This window comes from Arvicanthis niloticus, chromosome 1 (assembly GCF_011762505.2).
Source record: "Arvicanthis niloticus isolate mArvNil1 chromosome 1, mArvNil1.pat.X, whole genome shotgun sequence".
Taxonomy (NCBI): Eukaryota; Metazoa; Chordata; class Mammalia; order Rodentia; family Muridae; genus Arvicanthis; species Arvicanthis niloticus.
Window position 1 is genome coordinate 72,138,115 of NC_047658.1, and position 13,325 is coordinate 72,151,439.

Below are 13,325 nucleotides of genomic sequence, written 5' to 3' on the forward strand. Positions count from 1 at the left end.
AACTCCTGGAGTATAAGGTGAGTTGGAAAGAAAAGCCTAGTCAAGACTGGCTGCTCTGATTCCAGAGCTGAGCTGGGAGTAACAAAAGGAAGCCTGGAGGGGCTGGTAGCACAGCCACAGTCACGGAGAAAAGTGTTTATAAAACTACGTACAGCATCATGAACTCTGTTTTGGATTCTTCCCTAAGGAATTTCTGAAGCCTATGTGCAAAGGCTTCAAGTAAACTCATCTGACAAATGTCCCTGATGCAAAATACACTTTTTATAGATAAGGAAAAGGGCGTTGTTTTGCTTTTGTTTTTATGGAGTATAAACATTTCTATAATTGAAAAAATTTGTGGCCAATACAATTATTTGAGATATTGTTTTGCTTTGCTTTTTTAATTGAATTTAAACACTTAAATATTTGAAAAGATTTTGTAGCAAATATTCTTAGTTTTGGACATTATTTTTTCCCTTTTCTCTGCATTTTTATTTGTGGTAGTGGGAAGGATGGTTTCAGAAAATAATTGAAAAGATCATTCTCTATGGGATGCAACATGCATACAAGAAGAGAGTCTTACAATCTCTTTCCAGTTTTAATCTGGAGACTGAACCAGGACCCTGTGCCTGCCAACATGCTATCTATCACTAAGCTACACCACAGTCTTGTAAGGTTAAGGATGGATACAGCAAGGGCGGTTCCAAAGGTCAGAGGTAGCTTCTAGAGCTCTAAGGAAAATGTGAGGATGTTGGAGAACTCACAAAAGTAGTGAAATTCCAAGGATGGGATGAAGAGAAAGAAAAATTAAGGCTACGGGATGTCAAGTACTAGAAGTGTCAGTATGATAGATGTCACCTTATGCCACAGTTAGCCATTCATGTGGCAGACCACTTCCTTCATGGGAATGAACAGGGAACCAGCTTTGTATGAACCCAGAGCCTAAATACTCGGTCTTTTGTCCAAGAGAGGAAGGTTATAGAAAAATTATTTACCTGTACATTTACATAATCCCATCTGCAGATGAGAAAATGAATCATTTGTCTTTGGAGATGTATGCAAATCACTAATATTATATATATACCCCCCCCCCCCATATTTCCAAGTTAGTATCTGGACTAGCAAACTTAAATTTTGTTTTCTTCCAGAATTGCAAATAACCAGTGAGCAGTTGCTGATAAAACTGAAAACTGGTACAACCACTCTGGAAATCAATCTGGAGGGTCCTCAGAAAATTGGAAATAGATCTACCTGAAGACCCAGTTATACCACTCTTGTGCATATATTCAAAAGATGCTCCACCATGAAACAGGGGCAGGTGTTCCACTATGTTCATAGCAGCCTTGTTTGTGATAGCCAGAAGCTGGAAACAACCCAGATGTTCCACAACATAATAATGAATACAGAAAATGTGGTTCATTTACACAATGGAATACTACTCAGCTTGTAAAAACGAGGACATCTGAGTTTTGCAGGCAAATGGATGGAACTAGAAAATATCATCTTGAGTGAGGTAACTCAGACCCAAAAAGGACATGCATGGTATGTACTCACTAATAAGTGGATATTAGATAAAAGATACAGAATACCCAGGATACAGTCCACAGAACTCAAGAAGGTTAACCAGCCAAAGGGCCCAAGTGAGGATACCTCAATCCCACTTGGGAGAGAGAAGAAAAGCAATCATGGGGTGCAGAAAGAGGGTGGGCCTACCTGAGAGAGGAGACAGGGAGGAGAAAAGGGGAACATGATCAGGTATTGGGCTGGGGAACAAGACTGAAGTCCCGAGGGCCAGCAGAAAGAATGGAAACAGGCAACTTGGGGAGGTAGGAGGTGGGGGGACCCTCTAGAATGTACCAGAGACCTGGGAAGTGAGAGACTCAGGACTTAAAGGAAGGAACCTTAGATGAAAATCTCGACTGTGGGGAGAGGGAATTGTAGAGTCCATCTCCAGCAGAAAGACAGGACATCAAGTGGAGGCATGGAGTTGCCATCCCACAGTCAAGAACTGTGATTTGGAGTTGTTCCTGTTCAAAAGAACCACAGGGACAAAAATGGAGAAGAGCCTGAGAGAAAGGTCCAGTGACAGGTCCAAATTGGCATCTGTCTCAAGGCAAGGTCCCCAGGCCTGACACTGTTACTGATACTATGGTGTGCTTACAAACAGGAGGCTAGTATGACTGCCCTCTGAGAAGCCCAACAAGCTGCTGAAAGAGTCAGATGCAGATACTTACAGCCATTCATTGGACAGAAGCTGGTGACCCCTGTCATTGAATTGGGGAAAGGCTTGAAGAAGCTAAGGTGGAGGGCAACCCCATAGGAAGACCAGCAGTCTGAACTGATCTGCACCCCCGAGATCTTCCAGATACTGAGCCATCAACCAAACAGCATACACCAGTTGATATGAGCCCCCTGACACATATACAGCAGAGAACTGCCTGGTCTGGTCTCAGTGACAGAAGATGCATCTAACACTTGAGAGACTTGAGGCCCCAGGCAATATGGTGGTCTAATGGGGTAGAGGTGGGGGTGGGGACATCCTCTTGAAATGGGGGAGGAGGTATGGGACGAGGAACAGTCAGATGGCAGACCAGGAGGGGGATAAGGACTGGACTTTAAAAAAAATTAAAAAAAAAAAAGTCAATACATAGATGAGAAATAAAAACATTTAATGACATCAAACTTGCTTTATTTTTTAAAATGGGTACATACATCATTTAAATTCATTAAATGAATTTTTGTGTCTTCTCATTTTTATGTTCTTGAAATTTTTATGTAATGTATTTTGACTGTATTCACCCTTCCCCCATTCTTCCTGATTTTCTGACCATTCAACTATGTGTCCACTTTAAAACAAACAACCAAACAACCAAACAGAAAAGCAAATAAAGTTTGTTCTGTCCATTTTTTTTTTTTTTTTGGACTTGTGGCCTTCACTGGAGGGTGGCTCATTGCTCCAAGAGCTGTACCTTTAAGGACACGGACTTTCCATTTCAGCAGTTATCAACTGCTAACAGCTCCTGTGTTAGGGGAGGGGTTTTGTGTTTACTTCCCTCTCCACGCTGTGATTTTATGTGGCTCAAGCTTGTAGGGGTCTTGTGCATGCTGTCTCAACTGCTGTGAACTCCTTGGGTGCAGCTGCCCTCTTGTGTGCAGAAACCCTTAGAACACAGGGTTGTTTCTGCTATCATCATGTTTTCAGGTTGGGTGCCCTCTCCTGGAAAGTGTTAGAATGACAGTATTTGTTTCTGATTCCTAGGTTGAATGTAGGTATCTTTTGAAAAAAAAATTTTATATAAACACATAAATATATGTGTAATATATATATTTAAGACCATTTTGTGGAGGAGAGGTGATATTTTAATATAGTTCTTCACATATGATGCACACTTTTTCTGTTAATTGGGAAGATGAAAAGGTTTCAAGATGGTATATGCAAATTTTATAGTCTTAAAAAACATCTTGAATACAGTGCAAAATTATTCAGTTATACAAGGCTCATCTGGTGAACTAACTTTACCAGTGGTAGAGTTCATGTGTTTGAGGTCAGATGACGAACTAAGACTCAGAAAGCTTCATAAGAACTTGTGTGGAATAATGTTCACATTTCTTTACTTGGCTAAGGGTAGAACATATCCATGCATGTAGACCCAAGAAAGAATGCATATACTTGGGCAATTTTATGCAGAGTGTAAAGTTTGAGGTTGGAGTGAAGCAGGTTGCAAGCTCCCCACCTTCTTCTGAGGTTCTGTAGCTACAGGATGCCATGGCAAGTGGAGGAGCCTGAGTCCTCTCTGTAATGACTTTACAGCATCATGTTTTTCTAACTTACTGGATTCTGATATGAAGGAGGAAGCCAGTGTCTGCTGGGGTCTCGAGAGCTAACATCCCCTAACGATGCAGAAAGAATCTTACTGACAGAGATAATGCTGTTTATGTATGTTTGTTTCACTAAATTTTTTTATAGCAAAACCTAATTTACAAAACTACACAGGATGTAAATATTCCAATTTTCTCCTTGAAGACACAGAGTTGGAACAGCCTGAGGTCACACAGATTCAAACCGTTGGAGCTTTGGAGACTTTTTGCCCCATACTTTACAACATAATGCCTCATAACCCCCATAATGCCTCATAAGCACCCCATTAGGGTCCTCTCAGAGAAACTGCTTCCTCAGGGTGGCTTTACTTGTTTGTGGGGAATGGCAGGTTTTGTAGAGTTAGTGCATATAAGTGAGCATGGAGTGGAATATCTCCTTTATGATTATACATGATTCTTCCTATATAATGTAAACCAGACATGGGGAAAAGCCTCTATTTTTGTGGTATTGTCCTTTGACATATCTTAGTGTTAATTCAGGATTACACCACCCTCTCCCAAATACTGTAAAGGGATAGAATTTAGGGTTTACAGCCTTCATAAATATGGACCTCCAATCCATTCTGAGTCCAAGAAGACTCATTTGTACTTTGGGAATACTTTTTGATTTCTGCATATACACATATACACAGAATATATGTGCCAGCTTCAGGAAGGCCAGGAGAGGGGGTGGAAGAATATGTATTATATCTTAGAAATTATGACCTGGAAGGTCTGTTCTTCCCTTCCCTTTTTTTTTTTTGGAGCAGCCATGGCATGCAGGGGTGAGGTGTGATTACAGCCAGGTTCTCTGTTCACCCTCTTGGGACAGATGTAGGTATTACCTTTCTGCACTGGAGGCTGAGCAACTCCACCACTGCTGACAGAATTCCCGATAGTATTGCACAGAGTGTTATAAGTTCAACGTCTCTGAAATAGTTATAGAATTCTGGGCTTTTCTGACATGATCCAGTCTTGGAAAAGCATCTTCTGATGAGGAACTAAGAAAAAGAGCAGGAACCAGCAGGAAGACATCAAACTGGTGAGGATGAGGATAGTTGGGATTCCTGGGCATCCAACTCTAGATCATGCCCATCCTTAATTCTCCAAGGTAAGATCCAAAGGGAAGGAATGGATCTTGGAAGTAGACTAAAAGGATAGGCGCCTCATAGACTGCACATAAAGTGCTGGAAAATCTTTTTACCACACCAATGCAAACATAACACTTAAAAATCTTTCCAGTGTTTTAAATAAACATAGCACATTATTCTCATGCAATTTGCCTGTCAAGAGACAATACCAGGTAAAAGTTGTGTACAGATAGGATCTTATCTGTTACCCACCAGGGAATATCTGGCATGCTCATGGAGACAAGGGAGGGACTCTCTGCATAGGTGCATGGATGGGATCAAAAAGAATCAGGATGAACTGTGAACATGGCTACTTAACCCAGGAATAGTTATCAGAACACAGGAGGGGCCACTTATATTTCCTGCTGTTTCCTGGTGCTGGCAGGGCCCAAAGAGAAACAGGGTGATTTCTTCACAAAACCACTCCTTGGAAAAAACTCGCTGGAGCTGAGATATGAAGTCAGACTCTCTGGACTACATGGTAAGTTGAGGCTTAATCTGAGAACAATCATCAACTATTTAACTTTTCTTGTTGAAATACAACTAGAATCAATTCACAATAATGTTTAAAAGCTGTAGCCTAGAGGCCTTGTTATGATGATGACAAGCTGTGTCCAATGCAGTTGTGGTAAGTGTCACATCTTTCATCTGATACCAGTGTGTAAAAGAAAGAATATGTTCAAAAGCCTTCAAAGAAGTTAGAGCTGTCTATCATAGGGAGCAGTGCTGATAGGAAAACAGCTGCCTTGTAAGCTTGTTGTGGTCTAATACTCCTCTCCTTAAAATGGGCTCACCCACCAGGGTCATAGGGATTGCTAACACTGATTGCTAACAGACCTAGTGTTAGCAATAGCTATAAAATTAAATAAGTCTACAATTGGCCTAGGAAGGAAGGGTACTTCACAGCTTGTCTCTGAAGTCACTGTGCAGAGTCAGGGAGGGACATAGCTAGGGTGAGTCTCTTTCAGCTCTTTTACCCTATGAGCTGGGTATCCTCTATTTGCCCTACCAAGTACTCAGCATGGTGCATTTAGAAAGTAAACACTTGTGGGGATTCTCCTGTTTCTGGATGGACCCTGCCAACATGAGGGACCAGCAGGAGACATAGGGGTAATAAAGGAAATCAGAGACTTGTTCTAATTCCCTTCCTAACAGGCATGTTTGATGATGTCCCTTTTTTCTATTCAAAGCCCCAGATCTTGAAAAGTGGCTCCTTCTGTGTTCTCCTAACTACACCTGGGTTAAGTAACCATGCTTATGATTCATCCTGATACTTCAGGATCCCATCATGCACCTCTGCAGAGCGCCCCTCCCTTGTCTCCATGAGCATGCAGGTATTCTCTTTTGGATATCAGATAAGATCCCGTTGGTACTCAATCTTTACCCAGTGTTGTCTCTTGACATGCAGACTGCTTTCTTAGTGGGACATTCTTAGTGGCATATTAGAAGATCATTCTAATATGATCCCCAAAGCCACACTGTATTATATCTGGAGAGATAAATTACCAAATGAAGTCATATTTGTGCCAGGATAATTCATTTATTGATGCAAAAATATCACTCCTTGGAGGATCGTACCATCAGAGAAGTCATCCATTCATTCAAACATATAGGTTTGGATATGCTTGTTAAGTTTATGTTGATACTTTAGTGTAACGTGAAATTCCATGTAGTATGAATTTTACAATTTTTTCTAAAAGTTGTGTAGCACTGTCTATTCAATGATGTTTATTATATGGCCCAAAAATACTGTTTTTTTGCTTTCCAGGGGAAAATATCTTGCTACATTTGGGGACACAAATAAGATTTATTTATACATAACTGTATAGCTGTTTCTTCTCTCATTCATCGGTTTGGTCACCAGGTGCCTCCTCCAATCCACACTCTGCTGGCCAACTTCTATCTCCTCATTCCCCCCATCCTCAATCCCATTGTCTATGCTGTTCGTACCAAGCAGATCCGGGACAGGCTTCTTCAGATCCTAAAGACAAGAACCAAGATCAGATGACTGCTGCTTCCTCTTCTCTCTCATAAAAATTCACAGAGAAGGAGGCATTCAAATACAGACAGCTATTTCCCAAATCGAACCCCAGTCATAGCTCCTGGGTCCAGCATTTATATTTCCAAAGGAACATTGAGGATGAGTGCACAATCTTGAACCTTCTAAAGGTGGAGGATATGTATCTTTTTATGTCTGGAGGATGTTTTGACTGCGATAATGAATCAACAATAGCAGTAAGATGAACAACATATAAATAGCACTTTAAAAATCCCACATTTTCACACATCTTATCCTCTAAGATGTTGTAAGGTTTTAGAGCTCATATTTTCTGTATAAGGAAATAGTAAAAATTGCTTTATAATCCATGCGTAAAATGACTTAAGCACTCTAGCTCAGTATTTTGGTTGAAATTTATAACACACTTTGCGGCATTACTAACCCTTTGTATTCAGTTTGTTTTTGAGACATCTTTTCATAAGTACATTTGAAAAGCTTGTTCGTTTCATAGTCATCATATCTTCTTAAAACAAACATCCTGAGTTATGTATTGGCAACTGAAGTGCTGCTAAATCAGATTTTAATAATACAACATGGTATTTTAGAAGACTGAATTGTATAGCCAATAGGGTGTAGACATGGGTTGACAAAAAGCATTGTTTTAATAAGAAAGTGACTGTGTTTGCCAATTGCTCTTTTGGTCTTTGCTCATTTTGAATCACATGAGGCTCTAAGGAAGAGAAACTGTTCCTTCCCACTCCATGAACCCTGATTCATTGTTAGGATTCCTGTGCAAGGGGGATCAGTTGGATATGAAATGGCAATTTATAACACATTGATTATAGGCATCTATGCTTTACTTGATCAGTACTCAGAAAATGGTTGTGCTGGCTAGTGTTTTTGTCAGTGTGACACATGCTAGTCATTTAAGGAGCAGAAACCTTACTTGAAAAAATATCTCCATCATACTGATCTGCAAGCATCCCGTGGCACTTTTATTTATTTATTTATTTATTTATTTATTTATTTATTTATTTTGATTAGTGGTTGATATGGGAGGACCTGCCCCATTGTGTGTGGTTGCCATCCCTGGGGAGATGGTTCTGAGTTATATAAGAAAGCCAGCTAACAAGCAGTGTCTCTTCATTTCTCCTGTTTAGGCTTCTTTCTCTAGGTTCCTGCCCTAAAAATTAAGTAAAAAAATTTTCAGTCAACCAAAGATCTCCAATGACATGTCAGTAGCAATGTTAACAATGCTCCAATGAGGGCATTATGCCCAGGAGTAGCTGATCAATACAAAATGGACTATATGTTTCTTTTGTGTACGTTTTTTTAATTTTTATTTTTATTGGATATTTTATTTACATTTTAGATGCCATCCCCTTTCCCCAATTCCCTTCCCTAGAAAACCCCTATCCCATGCCCCCCCTTTCTTTTTTGGTTTTATACAATTTTTAAAAATGTTATTCAAAGGTTTTATAAGTTTGGTAATGCTCAATCAGAAGTGTAACCCAATACCCAACCTAGATATATCAACTATCTTTGACTGGTGGAGACTCGTGAACATCTGCCTCCATGCCCCCCCCTCTTTCTCTCTCTTTCTGTCTCTCATCACCTAGCTTCACCCTTCCTGTTAAAATAAAACTTTGCTCTCAAAATACAATTAGAGTATAATTATACCAATTTGTACCAGTGAGGTACAAGATAGTCCTAATATTCAGTCCATCATTTTGTTGACTAACCAGAACCTCTGTCATCTCTCCTAACTAAAGGACTTAGTTCTGAACCTGGCTTTTTTTTTTTTTTTTTTCTTGGCTTTAGAATGAACATCAGCTGAAGACCATCCACTCAAATCCTTTCTCTCAAAGTAACTAGCCGGGATTGGTTATGAGACTATAAGTCTTCAACCCTGTCAGAAATCCAGAATGACTGAGTTAACTAAAATTGTGAGAAGCACAAAGCATAGCTTCTCAAACTTAGCCAACTTATAGATACCGCTGAACACACCTGGACAGTCCCTATACGACAGAATGTTGGAGCATCTGATCTTCAGCCTTCTGGCCCAGGATCATCTGACAGACCTTAGTGCTGCAGAATTATTAACGGCTGATTACTCTGTCTAGGCAGATATAATCAGTCGACTATTCTGCAAGTGTGTCCTTTTCTGGACAGTAATTTGTCTGTAGATGGAAAGAGGCAATTCTTGCCTAGTGGCTGTCTCACCACAACTGGAATAACTCCAAAGATGCTCAATTTCTTCTTAGAATCTAAGACAGGAAGCTGTCAGGAGCATACAGGTCTCTAATAAAAAAATGAACATTAATACAGAAATGTTTGTAACGTCAATTCTGTGGACTTCTGACGTTTTGAAAACCAACTATCCATGTAAGGTAATCTGGACTGTTGTCTGTTAACTCCTATCAGCTATTTCTAAATAAAATATAGAAAACACCCTAGCAATAAACTCCAAGCCATGAATTTGCTATAGTCCCTTAACTCACAGGCTAGCCATCTCAAATTAGTTAAGAACATTAAAGAAGGACTGGGTCTAAGCCTTGTATTCCTAAATGTATTATACAGGCACAATGCCTATGAGAGTAACAATGTTCATCTCAGCAGGACTGGGATTGCTGAGTGGTTAAGGCGTTGGACTTAAGATCCAATGGGCAGATGCCTGCGTGGGTTCGAACTCCACTCCCAGGATCGGCAGCTGGAGAGCTTGTGAGGTGGCTCTAGAGCTTTTGAAGTATGTTTACATACCCTCCCTGCAAATGAGTATGTTTTGTTTTATTGTGATATCTGTTTTTTGTTTGCATAAACTTGTTTTGATTTTTGTTTTAAAATTTAGAAAGAGAACGAGAATGGAGTTTGTGGAGGGGAAAAACTGTATACACATATTTTTTAAAGAAAAAGAATATTTAAAATGATTCATTTAGATTGAAATGAAAATCATAGGCCAATTATTACAGGTATAATGAAAAAAGAAATAAACAAGAAGTTCAAGCTTATCAGGGTTACAACATTACATTCAAGGCACACCATCAGCACTGGGACAGAGTGACTTCAAAGGCTACAGTGTGCTTTGATTCTTAAAGTGGATGTGAACGTAGCCAATATATATATATAATATATACATTTATAAAATGTATAAAATTGGATACATATATATATATATATATAATATGCTAACTCAGACTTAAGAAAAAACAAGCATTTATTAAAAAATAGTATCAAATTAATTAAGCAATAAGCAGTCAAAACCCGTATTAAATCTAGGAAAGAAAAACATCAAACAGACAGTAGAGTGGAAATCTGCTCAGGGTGATATTTGTTTTTGCTGTTAGGCATCAGTAAAATAATATACTCACTGAAGGACTTCTTGGGTGAGGCACTAATTACTGACATTGCAAAGGACACAGTCCTGGTGGCTTGTTTTTAAAATGACACAGTGTATTTCTGGAAATGTTTGGTCCCAGTTCACTGTAAGCAGGTCACTATAGTCAGAGAATAAGCCATTTGCACTGTGTGTGTGTGTGTGTGTGTGTGTGTGTGTGTGTGTGTGTGTGTGTGGTGGAGGGTGAGGGCATGGGCACATGTATAAATGATAATATGCCTTTAAGAAGTTAACCCTGCATGCAATGTCCTTTTGATACTCCATCTTAAAGCGAATGCTAAAGACTATGAATGGGAATCATGCTCATGTGGTCAGACAGCATCTTAGTCTGTGTAAACAAATAGCTGTCTCCTCGTCCACATAAGTTCATGTTGTCACCAGGACTCCCCATCCCTTGGTTTTCCTTTTCATGAAGATGAGGGAGCCTTCCCATTCCATTGTCTTCAAATAGAATTGTGGCAAGTGTGTACTTGTGGTCCATAAAGAAAGGAAATTACTAAAGTGAAAACAAGCCCAACACACTGGATTCTTGTCCAATACAGACTCAACACCAAAATAAACCACCAGCAAGACAAGAGTACTTGTGATCAATTGATTTTCCCTTTGCCTCAGAGCTCACACCCTGCAGTTTTCTAGGACTGAGGATGAAGGTGTTTCAACAATGGCTTTAGCTCCTGTATTTTGTTTTGCTCTTTGAACTTCCATTTTCTTTTTTACAATGTTAGTAGTATTTTTATTTTATTGTGTTAAGATTTTACCCTTCATACATTAATTTTGTTTACATATTTTATTTCATTATTGGGCAATCCTCCTGTCATTGCTTCCTATTTTCCTTGGTGCCTCCCCCTTCTTTTCCCATTGTAATCTTAGTAATATTTTAATTTTTCTATTATTATTATTACTAAAGCGGTTCTTTGCTTTCATTTTATTACCTTCTTACATTTATCTAATTTTATTTTTGAAATGAAAAATCTGGGGAAGATTTTTCTTTCATTTTTCTTTTTATTGTTGCCTTTTCTTTTTTATTTCTGCTCTTAAAAGTAGCCTGCCCATATGATCCTCAGATAAAACTTAGATGAGGTATTGAAACCAACAAATGTGCCAACAACAAAACAAAACATTCAAGAAATATGAAAAATCATGACAACATGACTCCACTGAATGATCAAAGCTTCTTAGCTACAGATCTCTCAACTATGGGATTAAGGAAATGTCCACTGAAGGTTTTATGTAAACAAGAGATAGAGCCTATCATGTCCAGAAAAGCAAACCAGCAAATGCCCAATTCTGATAGGTAATATACAAACAAATAAACAAACAAACAGTAATGTAACAAAGCAAAAAAGTTAAAATTACAGAAATCAGTAAACATCTCTTAATAGTAACCTTACATGCAAACAACCTTAAGTCACTAATAAAAAGGGATAGACTAGGTTATGTGATTAAAAAACACATTTCTATTATCTATTTCTTCATAAAAAGAAGGCACCCACAGATTAAAGTCAACTTTTCAAGTAAATGGAAGCTGAAAACAAACTGGTGTAGTTGCTTTTATATCTCATAAAGTAGAACAAATCAAAATTATGAGTTCAAAAGGCCACTATATGTTAATAAGCAGAAATCTGTTAAGAAAAATAATTGTAAATATATATGTTGAATGTTAGGGCTCTTAATTTCATAAAATACTAATTATCACAATATATCACATAGGTGCTTATACAATAATACTGGATGCTTTCAAGATTTCATTCTCACTGAAACCAACAAAGAAACTTCAATGTTAAGCTATATGATACATCAAATGTAATTAACAGTTATCTATAGAATATTCCAGCTAACTGAATAACTTGCAATTGTGAGATAATGATCCTTTGCCAGGCTATATAATTATAGCAACATGAAATGAAATGAAATGTCTTAACAGGCGTCTGTGTGGTTCCATATGGTCTGCCAAGGGGGAAGTGCATGACTGATTTTCTGAGGGGACTTGAGGACTGTGTGATGAATAAACCATCAAAGATTTCCTGACTATAGTATGGGCACATCCACTATTAATAGCATTGCAGTCCCTATTTGTTGAAAAATCATGAAGTAGGTATTACAAAATTAAATGAAGTTTTATACTATAATTCTGGAATTTGGGGCTACCTTAGTCTTCATAGTGAATTCCAGGCTAGGTAGAGCTAATGGTAAGACTCTATTAAAAAAAAAAAAAACAACACAAAAGAAAACAAAAAATATGACAGATAAAAATCAATGAGAAGCAATATAAGCAGATACAAAAATACATTCTCCTCAATTTTGATTCAGATATAAAGTAACAGAGAAAAACCTATTAGAGAAGTAAAAAGTGAAAAGTTAGAAAATAAAACTATATGTATTTAAAATTTGCTCAAGTTTCTTTGTTAAACTTGTTAATGGGAATTTTAAGAAATGATGATGTGGGGCTCTGGAAATCAGAGCTTTGGTAGAGGACAGTGACCTTGAATAGATGATGTGTCTCTATCAGAGTACTGACCTCAGGAGACTGTCTAAAATGATCCAACTCCAAAGAGAATTATTCAGTATTTTGGAAACTTCTTCAGTTTTTCCTTTCCTTCTATAGATATATCAGTCATACAAAATAAAAGGTTTGATTATCATGTTTTTATATATACTCTGCCCTACTTTCTATAGTATTGAAATAGTTTAATTGTGAATTCTGTTGACTTTTTAAAATAGGCAGTATTGATGGCACAAAATAAAATTCTTTCCTTGGAAAATATTATGAGGCTCTAGTGAAAATAAGCTCCAGGAAAAGGGCTGCTGGATAGAACTGAGCTTGCGATTGACACTTATTTGTGTGCTTATATAAACACACATGAGGAACATCTATATATACAAGCCTGAGTCTTTCTTTATGTCCTGGTGGCATTCCCAAAACACTCCTTGGCTTAGTGAATCTGTATATTTGTTCACTAGGTTT

General features: G+C 38.2%; 1 protein-coding gene and 1 non-coding gene across 2 annotated transcripts in view; one reads left to right on the forward strand and one right to left on the reverse strand.

Annotated features, from left to right (window-relative positions):
• The window catches only part of LOC117712759 (olfactory receptor 52M1-like), a 37,157-nt gene that overhangs the window by 7,932 nt on the left and 15,900 nt on the right, over positions 1 to 13,325 (reverse strand). The gene's annotated exons all lie outside the window — the stretch shown is intronic.
• On the forward strand, positions 9,587 to 9,669 carry Trnal-uaa (transfer RNA leucine (anticodon UAA)). Its single transcript has one exon. It is a non-coding gene; the product is annotated as a tRNA-Leu (tRNA).